Here is a 6993-nt window from a genome sequence, read left to right on the forward strand (position 1 = left end):
GAAAGTATGCCGTGCCAGTATTTAATGATCTTAATCCGGGTATTAGGAGACCCGAAATCGAGGCATAATAATTCTAGCTGAAGCCAGTCATATTCCAGATGCTTCAGTCTGTGGGCCAATTCAGTGGAATGCCTACTGAAGATCCTCATCTTCACTTAAGGCTATTTATGGAAGTGAGCGATTCTTTCAAGTTAGCTGGAGTACTCGAAGATGCATTACGACTGAGGCTATTCCCATATTCGCTAAGGGACAGAGCTCGTGCCTGGTTGAACTCATTGCCACCGAACTCCATTTCTACATGGTAAGAGTTAGTCGAGATATTCCTCATGATGTATTTCTCGCCGAGCAAGAATGCCAAGTTAAGGAATGATATCACTGCCTTTCAACAAATGGATGATAAGTCCCTGTATGAGGCATAGGAAAGGTATAAAGAGTTATTATGAAAGTGCTCTCATCATGGAATCCCACATTGCATTCAACTTGAGACATTCTATAATGGTCTCAGCGCTTACATGAGGATGGTAGTGGACGCCTCTGCTAATGGTGCTCTCCTTTCTAATTCTTATAATGAGGTTTACGAAATTATTGAGAGGATTGCTAACAACAATTATCAATGACCAACCAATCGAGCAGTGTTAGGAAGATGAGTCGCTGGAATACATGAAGTGGACAGTCTCACTTCACTCGCATCTCAGGTATCTTCAATATCCTCAATGCTTAAGAATCTTACCACTAATGGGTCTAACAGTTTTGCAGCCCAACCACCTAACCAATTTGAGAATATAGCCTGTGTGTATTGTGGGGAAGGACATTTATTTGAAGAATGTCTATCGAACCCCGAATCCGTGTATTACATGGATAACCAAAACCAAAACTGAGGTAGGCAAGGACTGCAATCCAACTTTTATAACTCATCGTGGCTAAATCACCTGAATTTTTCCTAGAGTAACCAAGGGGCTGGAACCAATAACACTTACGCCCAACCTAGACCAACTCAGCCGCCTAGTTTCCTCCAACAAGTTCAGAAACCAACCCAAGCGGAACCATCCAATAGCTTAGAGAATCTATTGAAGGCATACATGGCAAAAAACGATGCCATTCTAAGGAATTTAGAGAATCAAGTGGGCCAGCTTGTTATTGAACTCAGGAACCGACCACAAGGTGCTCTACCTAGTGACATGGAGAATCCAAGAAATCTGGGGAAGGAACATTGTAAAGCGTTGAAATTAAGGAGCGGAAAGACAATAGAGCCCAACACTGTCGAAGTTGAAAAGGAGCCTTCTGACGCTCAAGATTCAGAAGAAATTCAACAAAGTGTTGAAATTCTAGTTTTACTAGAACCAGAATCTATAAAACTCAACAAAGTAACCTCAAGACTAGCTAATTCTGATCAACTAACAACGTCGTTAGATGCAGAATTGCTGCCAAAGATGAATCAACCAAAATCAGTCCCAGTAATGAAACCACCACCACCCTACCCTCAAAGACTGCATAAACAGAAGTAGGAGATTCATTTCAAGAAGTTCATTGACGTACTCAAGCAACTTCACATCAATATCCCGTTGGTTGAAACACTTGAGCAAATGTCGAACTACGTCAAGTTCATGAAAGATATCTTGTCCAAGAAACGAAGACTTGGAGAATTTGAGATGGTAGCTTTGATGAAGGAATGCAGTGCATATATTTAAGATAAACTACCTCCAAAATAGAAGGATCCTGGATGTTTTACCATACTGTGCAACATTGGAGCAACATATTGTGGTAAGGCATTATGTGACTTAGGTGCAAGTATCAACTTGATGCCCATGTCAATATTTAGGAAGTTGGGGATAGGAGAAGTTAGACCAACTATAGTTACACTTCAACTAGCATATCTATCCTTAGCACATCCAGAAGGAAAAATCGAAGACGTATTGGTACGTGTAGATAAGTTTATCTTTCCTGCTGACTTTGTAATTCTAGATTTTGAAGCAGACTAAGAAGTACCAATCATCCTAGGAAGGCCATTCCTAATAACTGGAAGGACCCTTATTGATGTGCAGAAGGGCGAGCTCACTATGCGTGTTTAGGATGATCAGGTAATATTTAACGTCTTTAAGTCTATGCGATTTCTTGACACAATGGATGATTGCTCTGCAGTGTCTGATTTAGAGGATTTAATAGTGGAGAAGGAACTCAACTGTGTTGAGGACCCACTGGAAAGAATTTTGACATTGGATCCTCCAAATGATGAAGAGGAGGATGAATACTTAGCTTTGCTAGAAGCTAATTAAAGGGGATTTAATCCGCAATCCCATTTTGAATCTTTAGAGTTAGAAAAGAGGGACTATTATCAACCAAAAGCGTCGATCGAGGAGCCACCTAAATTAGAACTCAAGGTATTACCTTCTCATTTAAAATACGTTTATTTAGGTAACGCTTCTACTCTGCCTGTGATTGTTTCAGCAGAATTGACCACTTAGCATGAAGAGAAACTTATCTTAGTTTTGAAAGAATTCAAGAAGGCCATCGGATGGACCATAGCTGATATTCACAATATTAGTCCATCTGTATGCATGCACAAGATTATCTTGGAAGATGGTAAAAAAGGGATGATCGATGGACAACGGAGACTTAACCCCATCAGGAAGGATGTAGTAAAAAAAGAGATCATCAAGTGGTTAGATGCGGGTATCATCTATCCCATCTCAGATAGATCATGGGTAAGCCTGGTCCAGTGCGTGCCAAAAAAAGGAGGTATCACGATCGTAGAGAACGAGAACAATGAGTTGATACCGACTAGAACGATTACGGGATGGAGAATCTGCATCGATTACCGGAAGTTAAACAATGCGACTAGGAAAGATCACTTTCCTTTGCGTTCTTGGACCAGATGCTGGATAGACTCGCAGGACGAGATTACTACTGTTTTCTCAATGGATACTCAAGGTATAATCAGATTACAGTAGCACCGGGAGATCAACACAAAACGATATTCACCTGCCCATATGGTACGTTTGCATTTAGATGCATGCCATTTGGTTTATGTAACGCACCTGCTACATTTCAAAGATGTATGATGTCTATTTTTACTGACATGGTTGAGAAATATTTAGAAGTTTTTATGGACGATATTTCAGTATTCGGAGATGTTTACGATGATTGCTTAGCCAATCTAACTAAGGTACTAAGGCAATGCGAAGAAATGAATCTCGTACTCAACTGGGAAAAGTCTCATTTTATGGTACGAGAAGGAGTTGTTCTAGGACATTGGGTAACGAGACATGGGATCGAGGTAGACAAAGCAAAGGTAGACATTATTGAGAAACTCCCACCTCCAACATCTGTAAAGGGTGTTAGGAGCTTTTTGGGCCACACCGGTTTTTATTGAAGATTTATCAAGGACTTCTCCGAAGTTGCTAAACCCTTGTGCAAATTATTGGATAAGGACTTTATATTCAAGTTTGATGAGGAATACTTAAAAGCCTTCAATGATTTGAAGAGTCGATTAGTCACGGCACCCATAATCGTCACACCAGACTAGGATTTGCCATTCGAATTGATGTGTGATGCAAGTGACTTCGCAATTGGAGATGTTTTGGGCCATCGAAGGAACAAAGTTTTTCATCCCATCTACTACGCAAGTTGAACCCTAACAGGATCTCAACTGAATTATACAGTAATAGAAAAGGAGTTACTTGCTATTGTGTTTGCTTTCGACAAGTTTCGATCTTATCTGGTAGGTACCAAAGTGACTGTCTATACGGACCACTCGGCAATTATGTATTTACTTGCGAAGAAAGACGCTAAGTCGAGGCTGATCCAATGGGTACTTCTATTTCCAGAGTTCGATCTAGAAATTCAAGATTGAAAGGGAGTCAAAAATCAAGTAGCAGATCACTTGTCCAGATTGGAGCCATAAGAAGGGAATTCTCCTCTTATACCAATTCAGGAGACGTTTCCAGACAAACATATCCTGAAGGTAAATCATGTCCATAATACCCCTTGATTTGCTGATATTGCTAACTATTTAGCTTGTGGTTTGATGCCAATTGATAAGACGTATCAACAAAGGAAAAAGTTTCTTCACGATGTGAAGTACTATTTCTGGGAAGAGCCATATGTGTTTAAAAACTGTGCAGATCAGATGATCAGGAGATGCGTGGCAGAAGATGAAATACCAAAGATTTTATACCATTGTCACTCAGCTCCAAGTAGGGGACACTTCGGAGGTACACGTACAACGGTCAAAGTATTGCAAGATGGATTCTTCTGGCCAACACTATTCAAGGACGCATATGCTTACGTGAAGAGCTGTGATCGATGTTAAAGGGTTGCAAATGTCACTAATAGAAATGAGATGCCTTGAACAAACATCATTGAGGTAGAGTTGTTCGATGTATGGGGTATTGACTTTCTTGGTCCTTTTCCTCCGTCTTGTGGTCACAAGTACATACTAGTAGCAGTAGACTATGTGTCTAAGTGGGTCGGGGCTGAGGCATATCTGACAAACGATGCTAAGGTTGTGATCTGTAGAAGCATGTGTGCACAAGGTTTGGAACCCCAAGAGCTATCATCAGTGATGAAGGATCTCACTTTGTGAACAAGTGGTTAAAATGGTTATTAGACAAGCACAGAGTGAAACACAAGGTTGCAACAGCTTACCATCCGCAGAAAAATGGACAAGCTGAACTGGCAAATAAGGAGATCAAAGGCATACTTGAGAAGGTAGTTTGCCCGAATCGACGAGATTGGTCCACAAGATTAGATGATGCTTTATAGGCTTACAGAACATTATACAAGACACCATTAGGAATGTCACCCTATAGGTTGGTTTTTGGGAAAGCTTGCCATCTACCATTAGAGTTAGAGCTCATAGCTTACTGGGCTCTTCAACAGCTTAATTTGGATCCTAAGCTCTTGAAAGAGAAACGGATGTTCCAACTCAATGAGCTAGAAGAGTTCCGAATGTTCTCATATGAAAATGCCAAATTACTTAAAGAAAGACTCAGAAATGGCATGACAACCACATTCGTGTTCGAGAATTTGAAGCAGGTCAGCAAGCCTTGTTGTTCAATTCCAGATTGAAGTTCTTTCCAGGTAAGCTAAAATCACGTTGGTCCAGTCCATTTACGATTCACCAAGTCTATCCATACGGAGTTGTTGAACTCCAAGGTAAGGGAGGTAATTTCCGAGTTAATGCTTAACGCCTGAAACATTATTAGGGAGATAAAATTGAACGAGATAAAATCTCGTTCATTTTATCGGACACTTAATTTTTCGATTTTTTTCAATAAATGATTTAGTGTATATTTTTGGGTAAAGTATGTTAAAATTGGAACTTAAGCGGGACCGTTTGTGATCCCTCCAATCTTTCTTGAGAATTTATTTGGACATAATTTTCCAAGAAATTATCCCCTAAATGGAAAAAATAAATTTTTAGTTTCAAATAAAAGGGTCAATTTTGATCCAAGTTTTAATTTGCAACTCAATTTTAAATTTTCATTAAGTATAGGGACTTAATTGAATTATTTTTAAAATTTAGTCGCTCTTTTCATAAATAATAAAAAAACTAAGTGCCTTTCTTTGTGAATATTATCAAAAAGCATCTAGAATAAATATCTTTAATATTATTAATAATTTGATAAAATTTAATATATAATTATATTATTTTTAATTTATATATTAATTTTTATCAACTTAGCTTAGAATTAGGATTAATTAGGAATTTTTTATTTCTGCACAATAAAATAAGAGATGGGAATCAAAAGTAAATATGGACAAGTAGTAAAGTCTAAAGTGTGGCAATAGGTATATACATGTCTAGGATTGGATCTAGGAAGAGCTTGGTACTTAAGCAGTAAAATTGACTCACCTCCTCTTTTCTGGAATCCTACCTAGTGTATTGTATATATTCACTTTAACAATGAGGACATTGTTCATTTTAAGTTGGGGGGACCGAAAATTGAAATTATTTCCACTCAAAATAAATTATTTTCTTTTAATTATGAATATGATATATTTTTGTTCAATAAATTTGAATTTTTTTAAGTATGCTAAATTTAAGTATGAATAAAGTTTGATTATTACAATAAATTGTTATATTAGCTTAATAATGACGTGAAATGTATTTCTAATAAATTGTTATATTAGCTTAATAATGACATGAAATGTATTTCTAATAAAGCATGCGAATCATACCATAAAATTTTAGTTCTTTAGGAAAGTTAGGCATGCATGAAAGTTTAAGTATTTAGAATTGACTTAATAGTTTCTTGAGGTGAAATCCTAGGAAGCATGGAACTTGAAAATGATTTATGCAACTGTTGTTTGGACCGTTTGAGCCTTTCAAGCCAACCATGATGAAATTTTTATCCTTTGAAACCCAACTTTTAGACTTTATGGCCTTATTTTATTTGAACCCTTACAAAGTTAGCCATCACTTTTCTTAATTATCTTAAAAATGTCCCAAAAACTAGACTCAATACTATTCAAAGTATTCTTTGAAAATAAGTTTGGGGGAGTTGTAAAGAAGTATGAAATGCTCTAAAAATTGTAGTACATACTTTAAAATACTCGAAAAAAAAGAATATGTACTTGAAGTAAATTGCACTAAAGAGCATGTGAAAAGGAAAGAAAAGTTGATGTATTGAAGGTAATTATTTCGAAAGGTCCGATACAAGCTGAGTCTAGGGTTTTTTTAAATCTAAAATTATTTATCTTTTACCTACCCCTAAGCCCAGCCACGTTACAACCTTGTTAAAGACCTATTGATTCAAAGTTCCAATGTTACCTACATTAGTGGAGAGAAATTGCTCTATTCAACATATGAAGACATCAGTTAAGCTTAATGATTGCAGTTTAATTTTGAATAAGGGATTAAAATCAAATTGGTAGGGATTAACATGTCTTTATTAAGAAACATTTAGTCTAATTTTGCTATTGTAGTAATTGTTGAGATTAATTTGAACGATATATATACTTGAGTAGCATAATTATCAAATTTCTTGTTTT

At 37.1% G+C, this 6993-nt stretch overlaps 1 non-coding gene across 1 annotated transcript; it reads right to left on the reverse strand.

Moving 5' to 3' along the window:
* Nucleotides 1–356: 356 nt before the first annotated feature.
* LOC121225906 (small nucleolar RNA R71) lies at nucleotides 357–463 on the reverse strand. Its single transcript, XR_005923808.1, has one exon. It is a non-coding gene; the product is annotated as a small nucleolar RNA R71 (small nucleolar RNA).
* Nucleotides 464–6993: the final 6530 nt, after the last annotated feature.

The sequence above is a fragment of the Gossypium hirsutum genome, chromosome D13, assembly GCF_007990345.1.
Source record: "Gossypium hirsutum isolate 1008001.06 chromosome D13, Gossypium_hirsutum_v2.1, whole genome shotgun sequence".
Classification (NCBI taxonomy): domain Eukaryota; kingdom Viridiplantae; phylum Streptophyta; class Magnoliopsida; order Malvales; family Malvaceae; genus Gossypium; species Gossypium hirsutum.